This window comes from Oryctolagus cuniculus, chromosome 10, assembly GCF_051225735.1.
Source record: "Oryctolagus cuniculus isolate XC-2025 breed Fujian yellow rabbit chromosome 10, ASM5122573v1, whole genome shotgun sequence".
Classification (NCBI taxonomy): domain Eukaryota; kingdom Metazoa; phylum Chordata; class Mammalia; order Lagomorpha; family Leporidae; genus Oryctolagus; species Oryctolagus cuniculus.
This window is the reverse complement of record NC_142876.1, coordinates 59,689,825-59,706,219: the sequence shown is the minus strand read 5'-3', so window position 1 is coordinate 59,706,219 and position 16,395 is coordinate 59,689,825. Positions and strand designations below refer to the sequence as shown.

Genomic DNA, 16,395 nt, shown 5'->3' with positions numbered 1-16,395 from the left:
GGGCTAGTATTGTATTATAGCAGGTAAAGCTACAGCCTGCGATGCTGGCATCCCATAAGGCTACTGGTTTGAGTCCAGTTTGCTCCACTTCTGCTCCGGCTCCCTGCTGATGTGCCTGGGAATGCAGCAGAAGATGGCCCAAGTGTTTGGTCACCTGTACCCATGCAGAGGACCTGGAGGAAGCTCCTGGCTTTAGACCTACCCAGCTCCAGCCATTGTGGCCATTTGGGGAGTGAGCCAGAGGATGGAAGATCTCTTTCTCTTTGTGTTCCTCTTTCTCTTTGTCAATCTGTCTTTTAAATAATTCTTAAGAAAAAAAATGTTACTTCTCTCATCCAGCTGTAAATCTGTACCAGTTAACAATCCTCCCTCCCTCCTTCCCCTATACCCTTAACAGATTCAGTTAATCACTATTCTATTATCTACTTCTTTGAGATCAATTTTAGCTTCCATTTAGAAGTGAGAATGTGCTATTGGTCTTTCTGTCCCTGAAATATCTGACCTAACATAATGTCTTCCAGTTCAATGCATGTTGCTGCAAACAACGGAATTTAATTCTATTTTTTGTGGCTGAATAATATTCCTTTGGATACATGTACCACATTACTTTATCCATTCATCAATGGACGTCTGGTTAATTCCATACGATGACTATTGTGAATAGTGTTACAATAAACCTGTGAATGCTATTGTCTGTTTGACATACTGATTTATTTTTTTTAAAGATTTTATTTATTTTATTTGAGAGGTAGAGCTACAGACAGTGTCAGAGAGAGAGAGAGAGAGAGAGGGAGAGAGAGAGAGAGAGGTCTTCCTTCTGTTGGTTCACTCTCCAAATGGCCGCAACGGCCGCAACTGTGCCAATCCGAAGCCAGGAGCCAGGCGTCTCTTCCTGGTCTCCCATGTGGGTGCAGGGGCCCAAGGACTTGGGCCATCCTCCACTGCTCTCCTAGGGCATAGCAGAGAGCTGGAATGGAAGTGGAGCAACTGGTACTAGAACTGGTGCCCATATGGGATGCCAGCACTGCAGGTGGAGGATTAACCTACTGCACCACAACGCCAGCCCCAACATACTGATTTCTATCCCTTTAGACAAGTACCCAGTAACAGGATTACTGGGTAATGTGGTAGCTCTATTTCTAGTTTTTGGAGAAATCCATACTGTTTTCCATAATGACTGTACTAATTTACATTCCCACAGCTTTGTGTGAGAGTTCCCCTTTCTTGTCATCTTCACCAGCATATGTTATTGTCTTTTGATAACAGCCATTCTAACTGGGATAAGATGATATTTCATTATGATTTTGATTTGAATTTCCCTGATATTCAGTGATTTGGGGCATTTTTTAATGTACTTCTTAGTCATTTGTATATTCTCTTTTAAGAAATAACTTCAGCGGCTGGCATTGTGGTGTAGTGGGTTAAGCCTCTGTATGAGTCACCAGCATCCCATATGGGAGCACTGGTTCAAGTCCCGACTTCTTCTCTTTCAATCTAGCTCCCTGCTAATGTGCAAGGAAAAGCAGTGGAAGATGATCCAACTGCCACCCATGTTGGGGGACGCAGATGGAGTTCCTGGCTCCTGGCTCCTGGCTCCCAGCTTCAGCCTGGCCCAGCCCTTGCCATTACAGCCATTTGGGTAGTGAACCAGCAGAAGGAAAATTTCTTTCTCTGTCACTCCCTCTCTCTGTCACAATGCCTTTCAAATAGATAAATAAATCTTAAAAATTAGTCATGGAGCCAGCACTGTGATGTAGTAGGTAAAGCTGCTGTCCACAGTGCCAGCACCAATCCAGCTCCACCTCCAATCCAGCTCCCTGCTGATGCACCTGGGAAAGCAGCAGAGGATGGCCCAAATATTTGGACCCTTGCACTTATATGGGAGACCCAGATGAAGCTCCTGGCTCCTGGTTTCAGTCTGCCCCAGCCCTGGCCATTGTGGCCATTTACAGAGTGTACTAATAAATGGAAGATGTCTCTCTCTCTCTCTCTCTCTCTCTCTCTCTGTTTCCTCCTCCTCCCCCCACCTCTTCCTCTCCCTCTGTAACTCTGCCTTTCAAATAAATAAGTAAATCTTTAAAACATCATTAAGGTGCTGGCGCTGTGGCATGGAGGTTAAAGCTGCCGTCTGCAGTGCCGGCATCCCATATGATTGCCGGTTAGAGACCCAGCTGTTCCACTTCTAATCCAGCTCTCTGCTATGGCCTGAGAAAGCAAAAGATGTCTCAAGTGCTTAGGCCCCTGCACCCATGTGAGAGACCTGGAAGAAGCTCCTGGCTCCTGGCTTCGGATCAGCTCAGCTCTGGCCATTGCGGCCATCTGGGGAGTTAACCATCGGGTGGAAGTGTGGGGAGCAATCCGGACTAGACTAAGTTACTCGAATTAGGACTTATTCTATGCATCTGCTCTCCCACAATATGGCGCTGGGAGAGAAGTAAACAGCTTCCGCACAGCTGCCTCCAGTTCAACCAATTAACTGTAGGACTTGCTCCTGATTGGAGAGCAGCGTACTCGGCGTGTGGGCAGCCGAGTTGGGATTGGCGGAAGAGGACTATAAAGGAGGAGAGAGACGGTATGCACCGGGAACATCTATGGGGAACATCTAGCTGAAGGAACACCTGTGCAGCCCCCGAGAAGAGCTGGCCGGCGGTGTGCCGCTCCCCTGCGGAAGTGGGGAATGCGGCCAGGGGGAACTGCCCTTCCACGGAGGTGGAAGGGATAGTAGCCAACCCGGGAAGAACCAGCAGCAAACCCGGGGAGGGCCGAGCAGACGAAAGAACAGCGCAGGGTCCTGTGTCGTTCCTCCACGAAGAGGGGGAGCGACATAATGGTGCCGTGACTCGGATATGAAGCCTAGGCAGGGCTTAGTGTTGCTCCTCCACGAAGAGGGGGAGCGACATAGTGGTGCCGTGACTCGGATAGGAAACCTAGCTCGGATAGGAGACCTAGGACGGATATGAAACTTAGGAGGGAAGAAACGGGAAGAATTGGGAAAATATCGGAGAGAGAGACTAGCAAACAGCCTAGGGAAAATACCGGAGAGAGAGACTAGCAAACAGCCTAGGGAAAAGCCGGACGAAAGAGGTGCCGGAGGAAGCTGTTGAAAGCCTAGGCATAGACTCGGATACGGACTACGGGGGGAAGCTGGGAGAAATCTCTAAGGTCGAAAGCGAAAGTGAAAGCTAGAACAAACAGACTCGGATGCGGACTGTGGGGAGAGGCCAGGAGAAATGAGGGAGGAATATCGTTGGAGGAAAGCTTGGGGAAACATACCGGGTAGAGAAAAATGTTAGGGAAATTGAAGCCGTGGGGGGCAGGCCAAGGCGGACACGAAAGCCACTTTGGGGTTCTCAAGTTAGCCCGGGAATAGGGGGCGAAAAGTTGAAACCAGAAGCTGAGACGCAAGCCAGGTTGGGATCCGTCTGATTAGCCCGGGGAGCAAAGGACGGGAAGCCAAATCGTGGGGCGGAGACGTACGCTGGGTTGAATTCGCCAGGCTAGCCCGGGGAACTTGGATTGAATGCTAGTGGTGGAGACGCAAGCTACGCTGTGTTACTCGCGGAAGCCGCCGCGTGCAGAGAGAGCACGGGGCGTGAATAGATAGGGAACGCTGGCGTAGGCCGTGGTTCAGACGCGAAAGGGTTAAGCGTGGAGACCGCGGAGCGCGCTAAGCCGAGCCGCGCAAAGCCGGGAAGTTGCGCAGATGAGAGAGGCGCGCGGGCTGAAGCGGCGCAGAGCCGGGAACCCGCCGGCGGGGCGAGGCGCCGGGAAGCCGCGCAGAGCCGTGAAGCTGCCGCGGGGCGAGGCGCCGGGAAGCCGCCGATAAGCAGTCTCGGGGCGGGCGCCGGGAAGCTGCGGGGATAAGAGAAACAGAAGTTTGGAAGTGAAGTAAAAGAGAAATGGGAATGCTGGAAGATAGAAGTGAAATGGGAGAGGTAGGAATGCCCGGAGATAGAGAAATAGAGAAAAATAAGGCCTCCCCTCAACATGCCAATTAGAAGGCTTGGATTCGGTCTGCCCGATTAGTGAGGCGATGAGCACCTGGGCGGCTAGCCGCAGGTCACCGAAGACAGGCACGAATTAACATCAGTAAAGCTTCCCCACAATGCAACAATTAGGAGGCTTGGATTCGGTCTGCCTGATTTAAGGCGGTAAGCGCCAGCAAAGCTCGACCAGAGTATGAGCTGCAGGTCACCGAAGATAGGCACGAACCAACACTAATAAGTCTCCCCCACAATAAGGCAATGAGAAGGCTTGGATTCGGTTTGCCTGATAGGTCTTGTAAGTCCCCTGCAGGCAGAGCAGAGCATGCGCTGCAGGGCACCGAACACAGGCACGCATCAGCGCCTAAAAACCTCCTCACAACATGGCGAAGAGAGGACCCGGATTCGGTTTGCCTGATAGGACTTGTAAGAGCCTGTGGCAACTCTAGCAAGTAGAGCAGAGTGTGTACCGCGGGACACCGAAGACAGGCGTGTATCAACGCTAAAAAAATAAAAAGAAAGGGGGATCTGTGGGGAGCAATCCGGACTAGACTAAGTTACTCGAATTAGGACTTATTCTATGCATCTGCTCTCCCACAATATGGCGCTGGGAGAGAAGTAAACAGCTTCCGCACAGCTGCCTCCAGTTCAACCAATTAACTGTAGGACTTGCTCCTGATTGGAGAGCAGCGTACTCGGCGTGTGGGCAGCCGAGTTGGGATTGGCGGAAGAGGACTATAAAGGAGGAGAGAGACGGCATGCACCGGGAACATCTATGGGGAACATCTAGCTGAAGGAACACCTGTGCAGCCCCCGAGAAGAGCTGGCCGGCGGTGTGCCACTCCCCTGCGGAAGTGGGGAATGCGGCCAGGGGGAACTGCCCTTCCACGGAGGTGGAAGGGATAGTAGCCAACCCGGGAAGAACCAGCAGCAAACCCGGGGAGGGCCGAGCAGACGAAAGAACAGCGCAGGGTCCTGTGTCGTTCCTCCACGAAGAGGGGGAGCGACATGGAAGACCTCTCTCTCTCTCTCTCTCTCTCTCTCTCTCCTCACCACTCTGGCTTTCAAATAAATAAAAAATTAACAAATAATAACAAAAAATGTCATTAAGACCCATTTGCCCATTTTTAAATGAAAAGCATATACTACTATTATTTTTTGTTCATACATGTTGTTTCAATAATGAAATTCAATAAATTTGATTCCTTACTAATAAAAACTCACTGCACATATTACGTACATGATGCCAAAGTTTACAGCACATCACAAGGTTTTTACGGACTCTGTGCATGGTACCATTACACAGAAGGAGGGAACTGGCCGGCGCCGCGGCTCACTAGGCTAATCCTCCGCCTAGCGGCGCCGGCACACCGGGTTCTAGTCCCGGTCGGGGCGCCGGATTCTGTCCCGGTTGCCCCTCTTCCAGGCCAGCTCTCTGCTGTGGCCAGGGAGTGCAGTGGAGGATGGCCCAATCCTTGGGCCCTGCACCCCATGGGAGACCAGGAAAAGCACTTGGCTCCTGGCTCCTGCCATCGGATCAGCGCGGTGCGCCGGCTGCAGCGCGCCGGCCGCGGCGGCCATTGGAGGGTGAACCAACGGCAAAGGAAGACCTTTCTCTCTGTCTCTCTCTCTCACTGTCCACTCTGCCTGTCAAAAAAATAAAAAAAAAAAAAAAGAAGGAGGGAACTAATTAGCAGATATTTAGAGATTAAATTATGGTTATGCACAGTGTATTTGGCACCGTTCATTAGTAAAATTTCTTTCCCTCAGATATATGCATTCTTATGTCTTAGTCACAATATGTCAGAATTTTCTACTCAAGTTAAAAACAGCTTTTAAACTTTCTAACAGTAATCAATTAGTTCTAAGAAGCACAACCAGAATTGGGAATGAAATCAACCCTCCAACCTCTTGCTATACTCCAGGCTGCCATCCATAAAGTAGGTATAATTTGGTAATTTTTTCATCATGGGGAGTGTCAAGAAGAAACTATTTAAAGACAACATCCTCCAAACACATAAATACACACAGAGCTCTTGCTAAAATTATCAACGTTTTTTGGCGTGCAAAAAGAGCCTTGATGACGCATAGTGTGTGATGATTTAGCAGGCACTGTAGAATGACCAACACCATTCAAGTAGCAGAGATTGTACTAGCAGTTGGGCCCATAAGGAGAAAATTCTGAAATGCGTGAATCTGAATTCCGAGCCCTTAGTAACTTGTTTTAAGGGTCTCTTTCCAGGGCTATGAGAGATTCAGGTCATGGGCTACAGACCTACTTTGATGTCTACACTGTTACAAAATGCAAGTAGAAAATAAAAGTACAAAAACTCAAATGTTAAAACCTTAGAAACTTGTACTATATCCCAATTCATTTGACTAATTCCAGTTTGACAAATATTAAATCCTTTCACTTTGATTAGGCCCATTAAATTTGATTCACTAAAGCTGCACATATTCCAGAATGTTTATGAGACGTTTATATCTAACGTGTTTATAGAATGCATAAATTAAGTCTTAAGCACAAATTTAAAAATTAATAGAAGTTGGATCACAGTCCAGGGAAACAGAAATGAGAAATTCTTAATTAAAGTTTAGGTACATTGTAGTTTCACACAAAACTTTTTGCAATAAATTGACTTAAAAATGTTTTATAGAGAAGACAACAAAAAACATTCTTCTAATATAAAAAAGACCATGAGGGGCCGACGCTATGGCATAATGGGTAAAGCCGCTGCCTGCAATGCCAGCAACCCATATGGGCGCCGGTTCAAGTCCCGGTTGCTCCACTTCCGATCCAGCTCTCTGCTATGGAAAACAGTGGAGGATGGCTCAAGTCCTTGGGCTCCTGCACCCACATGGGAGACCGGGAAGAAGCTCCTGGCTCCTGGCTCTAGATCGGTGCAGCTCTGGCCACTGCGGCCATCTGGCCATCTGGGAAGTGAACCAGCAGATGGAAGACCTCTCTCTCCTTGTCTCTGTGTAACTCTGACTTTCAAATAAATAAATTTTTATAAAAACATTCAGTTTAGTTGCTTTTGTTTCAAGTATATTTTAAAAATCATAATAGGGTCTGTAATCCACAGGTGAATTATTTATTTTTTAATTATAGAATTCAACCAATTCCAGATCATTCTTCCCAAATCCAGTCTTCTTTGCTATTTTCCCAGATGTCTGAGAACTCACATGTAGACTACTACATTCTAAATGCACAATTTCAGTAAACTCATCATATATGCATAGATAAGAGTTTTCTGAAAATAGTGCATCAAATATAAAGAATGGCTTCTGACCAAAGATCACCAATGAGAGAGAAATATTAAACAACTATCAAGAAAATGAAATAAAATCAGCATATAAAAGAATAGACTGTACTCCCATGTTTATTGCAGCTCAATTCACCATAGCTAAGATATGGAATCAATGGAGATATCCATCACTGTTGATTGGTTAAAGAAATTATGGTATATATACACTATGGAGGACTAGTCAGCTATAAAAAAAAATGAAATCCTGTTGTTTGCAATAAAATGGATGTTGACCGGCACCGTGGCTCAATAGGCTAATCCTCCACCTAGCAGCTCCGGCACACCAGGTTCTAGTCCCGGTCGGGGTGCCGGATTCTGTCCCAGTTGCCCCTCTTCCAGGCCAGCTCTCTGCTGTGGCCCGGGAGTGCAGTGGAGGATGGCCCAAGTGCTTGGGCCCTGCACCCCATGGGAGACCAGGGGAAGCACCTGGCTCCTGCCTTCGGATCAGCACGGTGTGCCGGCTGCAGCGCGCCAGCCGTGGCAGCCATTGGAGGGTGAACCAATGGCAAAAGGAAGACCTTTCTCTCTCTCTCTCACTATCCACTCTGCCTGTCAAAAATAAATAAATAAATAAATAAATAAATAAAAATAAAAGTCCCATATCTTGGAAACTCTCCACCTTCAGTCAAGCCAACACCTTTTGTAATAAGAAAACTTAATTCAGTGCTTGCATAAAATGGTTGCCGCTACTTACTTAATTAGATATATGTTTACATTGATAGATTTACATTTACAAATATAATACTTATTAAAGTGGTGGAAAAAAGAAATCATTTATTCATTTCCAAAACAAGAGAACCAGTGCTGTCCTCTGTCATAAACAAGAACATGAAAAATTCAATTATCTTTGCAGGCATTGGTAACATTTTCTTCCACATACAGGTTTCAATCCTATTTTAAGTTTTTTTTTTTTTTAATGTGAAGTCATCATTGAGATTTTCTGAATAAAATTGCTAGGTGTTATTATATAAACAGGTTACTTTCAAAGAAAAGAGCTGTTTGCTAACTCCCCTCAAATGTTTATTTTAAGTGAAAAACGGTTAATGGAAACATTTTTAAAGCCAACTTTGGGTACTATATAGACTACGCATCAACAAAAAGGTAATCAAAACTGTCTTTCCCCTTAAAGGAAATTTTCTATCTTCACTTTTAACATTACAAATTATTCATCTTTTTTGACTGCCTATTTCAATACTTAAAGGTTTTAATGTGTTTCTGAGTCAGCGCTGTGACGCAGCGGATTAAAGCCCTGGCCTGAAGTGCCAGCATCTCATATGGACGTCAGTTCGAGTCCCGGCTGCTCCTCTTCAGATCCCGCACTCTGCTATGGCCTGGGAAAGCAGTGGAAGATGGCCCAAGTCTTTGGGCCCCTGCACCCGCCTGGGAGACCAGGAAGAAGCTCCTGGCTCCTGGCTTCGGATCCATGCAGCTACAGCCATTGTGGCCAATTGGGGAGTGAACCGTGGGATGGAAGACTTCTCTCTCTCTTTCTCTCTCTCTCCCTCTCTCCCTCCCTCCCTCTCTCCTCTCTCTTTCTGGCTCTCTTCTCTCTGTGTAGCTCTGATTTTCAAATAAATAAAATCTTTTTCAAAAGATCTTCACAACTCAGACACCAGATTATGGACATCTGAGAACACTCTTGGATCACGTTGTGGACAGTAAGATAATGCAGTCAAGGAAACGGGCGGGTGTATGAAGGTAGGCATTCCCCAGCTTTGAAGATGATAAAGCACCCTCACATTCAGAACACTGTCGCTTAATAAGTCAATATATGAGTCTTCAAATTTAAAGTTTGGCCACTAGGAAAGATTGAACAGAAACTCACTCCCTTCTTCCCAACCAAGGCTGTTCTAATCACCCTCTCTTCTCCCCACAAAAACAAGGGAGTAGGGGTTGAAACCTTTATATTTGAAGGTTCCAGCTCCTAGAACGTCGCTGCTGTTTGCTCAAAGTTGCAGGTGCATGGCTCTCCCATTTTATTTCCATACATACACGCGTGCACGCCCACGCGCTCGCTCTCAAGTAAGGCACTTTTTGTATTCGCTGATAAATTTTGAGGGTATGAACTAGGTGTGTATAGGGTTTCAGGGGCGCTTCATACATCAGGGTCCCCTGGGTCCATCTCTCCAAAAGCCTGCAATCAGATCTCCCCAGACATTGCTGACGGGCTGCATACTGACGCGGGGTAGAGAAAAAGTCCTCGTAACTGACGTGTGCGAGGGAAGGCAGCGAGTCAGACGGTCGCAGGTGGCGGGGAAGAAAGCCGCAGGCGCGGTCCACAGGACCCAGCTTCATTTCTGTGAGGATCAGGGCAGCCGTCGGAACCGGCGCGAGTCCCGAGCAGCTCTCCCAACACCTGCTTTTCCATCTTCGGGGGACAGCGCCTTCACTGCCGGATGGCAGCTTAGAACTTGATCATCCTTGTGATTACTATTGGTGAGTTACGTGGGACAATCCAAGTCCACAGAAGTTCCTCTTTTAAAATTTCCTCCATGCGTCTGAAATTCTTTCTTTGCCAAAATGCGCCGGTGGTCGCAGAGGCTAACAGAGGCGATTGTCCGAAAAGCTGGTCTCCTGCTCCTCCTGGGTAATCACCCACCCCTAGGGCAGGGCACATCGGCAGATTCTCCAGGGAAAGGCTGGCGGCGAGAACCGCCCCCCACCCCCATCCCTACCCCCGCGCGCGGGTGCTGGAGAGAGGTGCGGCGGTTCCAGCAGACCGCCCGGGGCTTGCGGCGCGTGAAGCGGAGCGGCGCTAGGACCGCGGGGGAGGCGGTGCGACGCGGAGGCTGGAGGTGTGCGTGCAGGGGGGCGGAGCAGCGCTCGGCACCCGCCTCCCCGGCTCGCGCAGTCGCGTCGCACAGCTGTGGCGCGCGGGCCGTTTCCCGTTCCGTGCCTCCCCCGCCCCCAGCGGCCGGCGCGGGCGTCACTCCGCCCCGCACCCCAGGGACCCCAGCTGTGTCCCTGCCCGCACCTCAGCTCGCGCCCCGCCGCCTTCTTTCCATTCCCATCTTAAAATCAGATTCTTTGGGCTTTTTATTTTTTCTGTTGAGGTGTTTTTTTATATACACTATAAATTAATCCTGTTTCAGATTAATAGTTCGCAAAAATTGCCTCCCATTCCGGAGATCTGCCCTGTTGATCGTTTGCTATGCAGAAGCTTTTGAGCTTGATGTGATATTGTCTCTTTTTGCATTTGTTATCTATGCTTTTGGGCTCACACCCAAAAAACTATTTTGCCCAGACCAATGTCCTGAAGCATATTCCTATATTTTCTTCCAGTAGTTTCGTTGTTCCAGATTTTACATTTAAGTCTTTGATCCATCTTTAGCTGATTTGGGAATATGAAGAGATGAAGGGATAGTTTCTTTCTTTTGCGTATGGGAGACCCAGTTTTCTCAGTGCCCCAACTTTCCCTTCTCTCTTGTGTGGTATCGCTACCTATGTCAAAAAAATAAGTTGGCTCTAAATAAACGGATTTATTTCCGGTTTCTTTATTCTGTTCCACTGGTCCATGTGCCTTTTTTTTTTTTTTTTAAAGCCAATCCTGTGTTGTTTCGTTTATCACTTTGTAACATGTTTTGATGTGAAGTATTGTAATGCCTCCAATTTTGTTCTTTCAACCAGGATTGCAAATTTAGGAGTTCGTTCTGGTTTTATGAAGAGTGCCATCAGCATTTTGATGAACATTGTATTGAATCTGTGAAGCACATTGAGTGGCATTATTGCACCTGAGCAAGCGCAGAGGCGCACCACACACTGATGAAATCTGATGGTCCTTTATTGCCGGCGGTGGAGAGTGGGCTCGTGCCCTAAAGAAGTTCGATCCCGAAGTCCAAAGCAACAGTGTTATAAAGGCAAAAACCACAAAATCGGGAGGGTAATACAAGGTTGCAAGGATCAGGGAGAATACATGGTTTCTGGTGTCAAGCTGACCTAAAGCCGATGGGAAACTAATATCAATTATAATCTTAACAATAGCAGTTACAATCTTAACAATTGCAATTACAATCTTGACATTAATCCCGGTATTGGCCTAAATCATATGTGGGACATAGACAAATTACAATCTTCTCATTAACTCAGGCGTAGCCTATCTGTTTTTAAGCTTGAGTGATCATGCTAGGGGGTTTCTATGCTTTGCCAAGGGTGATGTAGGGGACTGCTATTATCTGAGTGCTTAGGATCATAGTTTCAGGTGGTGGGGTTGCTTTCTCAAGATGGAGTCTCACGTGCTCCAAAATGGAGTCCTTCCTGTCAAGGTGTTACTTCAGCATGGAGGTCTAAGTAATATTAATTCTCCAACCCATGAACATGGAATGTCTCCATTTATCTGTTACCTCTAAAGTTCCTTTCAACAGTGTTTCATAATTTTCATTTTAGAGTTATTCATTTCCTTGGTTAAATTCATTCCTAGGTATTTTATTTTTTAATAGCTATTGTGAATGGAATTGCTTTTTTTCTCAGTAATTTCATTATAGGTACAAAATATTACAAGTTACTGATTTTTATTTATTGCTTTTTCTATCTGGAACTTTACTGAAGTCCTTTTATCAGTTCTAGCAGTTTCTTGGTACAGTCTTCAGGTTTTTCTATACGTAAGGTAATTTTATCTACAAATAGGGATAATTTTACCTCCTTTACTATGTGGATATTTTCTTCCTCTTGTCTTATTGATATCGGAATATGGGGTGCCATATGATATCATTGTGTGCTTATTAATAAATTCTCAATATTAATAAGCCTGTGTGGTTCTTGCTTAATATTCAGAGAAGAATTCTGAATACCAGGCATAATGAACGAGGCAGCATGATAGGTTTTTAAGCTTTTTATGCAGTGAGAGAAATGCAAAGGAGTGAGGGCCCTATCTAAAAGAGAGATAAATCTGCGTTCATACAGAGTACCAGGAGCCAGCCACATAGAGGAACATTTAGGCCAAGATGCACCCTGGAGGCACAGGTGGAGTCTCAAAAGGTCAAAGAAAAGGAAAAAGGCTGTGCACACCAAGTCCCAGGCTTTTGATCCACTTCCAAAGGGGAGTGGTTAATTAACCTGATTGGCTGGTGGGCACAAAGGTGAGGTCAGGTAGGGGCATGAGGTCACACAGGGGCATGGTGAAGGCGTGGTCTTTTAGCTCACAAACCTGATCTATTTTATCCTGTATGCCTGCCTGCATCATTCTCACCTTGGCTAATATTTCTTCAATTGCTGCATTTCTCCAATATTGAATAAGAGTGGTGAAATTTGGTATCCTTTTCTTCTTTCTTAGAGGAAATAGTTTCAGCTTTTCCCTATTCAGTATGATGTAGACTGTGGATTTGTCCTATATAGCCCTTATTTTATAGAAATACATTCCTGGGGCCAGTGCTGTGGCACAGCGGGTAAAGCCACCGCCTGCAGTGCTGGCATCCCATATGGGCACTGGTTCTAGTCCTGGCTGCTCCACTTCCGATCCCGCTCTCTGCTATGGCCTGAGAAAACAGTAGAAGATGGCCCAAGTCCTTGGGACCTTGCATCCGTGTGGGAGAACAGGAGGAAGCTCCTGGCTCCTGGCTTTGGATAGGCACAGCTCTGGCCATTGCGACCAATTGGGGAGTGAACTAGCGGATGGAAGACCTCTCTCTCTCTGCCTCGCTGTAACTCTTTCAAACAAATAATATACACACACACACACACACACATATATGTTTTTAGAGTTTTAATCATGAAAATTGTTAAATTTTACTGGATGCTTTTCTTGCATCTGTTGAGATAATCCTATGATTTTAAGTCTTCATTCCAGTGGCATAGCAGGTGAAGCCACCACCTGCAGTGCCAACATCCCATATAGAGCCTATTGGCATTCCAGCTGCTCCTCGTCCGATCCAGCTCTCTGCTATGGCCTTGGAAAGCAGTAGAAGATGGTCCAAATACTTGAGCCCCTGCATCCACGTGGGAGACCCAGAAGAAGCTCCTGGCTCCTAGCTTCAGATTGGCGCACTTCTGGCCATTGTGGCCATCTGGGGAGTGAACCAGCAGATGGAAGACCTCTCTCTCTCTCTGCCTCTGCCTCGCTGTAACTCTTTCAAACAAATAAATAAATCTTGTTTTTTAAAAAACTCTTCATTCCTTGATGTGATGTATTACATTTACCAATTTGCAAATGTTGATGCATTCTGGTATTCCCTGGAATAAATCTGACTTAATACTGCTATATAATCTTTTTACTGTGTTGTTGGGTTTGATTTGCTAGTATTTTGTTGAGAATTTTTGCATCTATATTCTTCAGGGATTTGATTTATAGTTTGTTGTATCCGCATCTTGTTTTGGTTACAGGGCAATGCTGACCTTGCAGAATGAGTTTGGAAGGGTTTCCTGACTTCTGGTACATTGGGATAATTTAAGAATTGATGTTAGTTCTTCTGGAAAACTTTGATAAAACTTGAGGCTGGCATTGAGGTGCAGTGGGTTATGGCCCCGCCTGCAATACCTACATCCCAAATAAGTGCAAGTTCAAGTCCTAACTGCTGATCCAGCTCCTTGCTAGTGTGCTGGGAAAAGCAACAGGAACCCAAATCCTTGTGCCATTACCGCTGCCTCCCGGGGTCCATATTAGCATGAAGCTGGGATCAGGGCCCAGAGTCAGGAATTGAACCCAGCGCTCTGATATTGTTACCCCCTAAGATTAAGGGTAACTTCCTTTGAAGGGGGAGTTAGCAATGAGCCTCTGTGTGTGTGAGGAATCTCAGGAAGAACAAAGCTTCCATTAGAAGGGAAGCCTCAGGAGCACACCTTGGAAGCAGCCCAGTATCTTACAGTAGGAAGTCTTGGCCATACCCTGATTACTTTGCCTGTGGTCCCAGCCGTCCCCTCAAGGAATGCTCCCCAGGAGAATCCTGTCTGCCCAGCAGAGGCTACTCTGTCTGATAACAGGGCCCATAAAACCTTCACAGCCTCCTCCCTCCTCCGAGGAAGACACACCCTAAGGGAATCTGCTCTGCTAGGCACCAGGTGGGCTAACCAGTCTGATAATACTGAGCAGTAAAACATTGGGAAGAATTTTACCTATTTCACATCTAGCAAAGCATTTTTGTCCAGGAGAAGAGGGAGGAGGGGAAGGAGGAATAGAGGGAAGGACTGGATCCCACTTCTAAAAGCCCCAGTCTGCATACGGAGTGCATGCTCAGCGCACTCAGCTCTCGCAGCCCCTCCTGAGATGCTGCCCTGGCTGGTCAGGTGTACTCTCTCTGTCAAACTATATAACCTTGCTTTCCCCAGTCTGAATGACCTGGCAGATTCTCAGATTCCATCTGGACAGAGGCCCATCCATTCTAACCGGTGCCCTACAGCATTAAACTTTGCTATCTCGCTTCCCACTGCTGTCTCACATCTAAATTCTTTCCTGCTCAAAGACAAGAACCCCTAAGCGACTGTCTTTGGTAACAGTATGGAATGTGGACATCCTAACTAGCACTTTAATTACTAGGCCAAATATCTGCCCTCGTTTTTTTTCAATTCTTGAAGTCTATTTTATCTGATAAGGGTATAGCTACTCCTGCTTGCTTTGGAGTTCTGTCTGCGAAGTCTTTTTCAATTCCTTCACTTTCCATCTATGTGTGTTCACTGATGAAATGAGTTTCTTGTAAGTAATATATAGTTGAGTCATTTTTTAAAGATTTATTTCAAAGCAGAAATAGGAGAGTGAGAGAGTCTTTTTTTAAAAAATGATGTATTTATTTATTTGAAAGGCAGAGTTACAGAGAGAGAGAGGAGAGATACTGGATGTTAGCACAGCAAACAGCAGGACAGCAGCGTTACCTACTTCATTACAGTGCCAGCCCCCAGAGTCTCTTTTTTTTAATTCATTCAGCCAGAGGCCAGGTCCGTGGCATAACAGGTAAAGCCACCACCCGCAGTGCCAACATCCCATCTGGGCACTGGTTTGAGTCCCGGTTGCTCCAAGTCTGATCCAGCTCTCTGCTGTGGCCTGGGGAAGCAGTGGAGGATGACCCAACTCCATGGGCTCATGTACCCACATGGGGGACCTGGAGGAGAGACTCCTGGCTCCTGGATTCAGATCAGCTCAGCTCCTCTCCAGCCATTGTGGCCATTTGGGAAGTGAACCTGCAGATGGAAGACCTCTTTCTCTCTCTCTCTCTCTTTCTACCTCTGCCTCTCTGTAACTCTGCCTTTTAAATAAATAAATAAATAAATCTTTTAAAAAATCCATTCAGCCATTCTACTTTAATTGGAGTCCATTTTACATTCGAGATTAGTAGTTGTAAAAAAAGGCATGCTCCTATCCTTCTGTTAATTTTTTCCTAATTGTTTTACATTATTTTCTTCCTTTCTCCTTCCCATATTGTTCATTTTTGTGGCTTAGTGGTTTTCTTTCATTTTTTTTAGAGATTTATTTAAGATTTATTTATTTATTTGAGAGGCAGAGTTACAGACAGAAAGAGAGACAAAGAGAGGTCTTCCATCCACTCCTCAAATTGCCACAATGGCCAGAGCTGGGCTGATCCGAAGCCAGGAGCCAGGTGCTTCTTTTGGGTCTCCCACGCGGTTGCAGGGGCCCAAGCACTTGCGCCATCTCCCATTGCTTTCCCAGGCCATAGCAGAGAGCTGGATCAGAAGTGGAGCAGCCGGGACTCTGGCACCGATGCCAGCACTGCAGGCAGAAGCTTAAATACTACACGACAGTGCCACACCCTTGGTGGTTTTCTGTATTAATCAGTTTTGACTCTTTCTTTTCTGTATCCACTTTCACTGGTGAGTTTTATACTTTTGTATGTTTTCACATGGTGCTTGTCATTTGTAGTTTTTTCCCTGAGGAAATGCAAGAGTGAGGTTAGTGGGAAGAATGACAGCCTCTGTCACTAGAATTCATCTCAGGGCCCTACTTTGTCCCCATCATCTTGCTTCTCTGCTTTCCATTGGATATTCACCTCACTCTACTACCTGGGCTTACCTGGTACTGTGACTCAGACCTGTACCTGACAGTCATTTCCCCCACAGTTTAGGGTTGCCACACTTGTGTGTTCACACTAACAAGGGGACAAGGACAGATCAGGAGATGCTCAACTGGATCACATGGTTTTGCCACCATAAGCTCCTTGCAGAGC

The 16,395-nt window shown here is 46.3% G+C and overlaps 1 long non-coding RNA gene across 1 annotated transcript; it reads left to right on the top strand.

The window, feature by feature from the left end:
• The first annotated feature begins 7,156 nt into the window (after window positions 1–7,156).
• On the top strand, window positions 7,157–13,389 carry LOC149123783 (uncharacterized). Its single transcript, XR_016214141.1, has 2 exons — window positions 7,157–9,727; window positions 10,919–13,389. It is a non-coding gene; the product is annotated as an uncharacterized LOC149123783 (long non-coding RNA).
• Window positions 13,390–16,395: the final 3,006 nt, after the last annotated feature.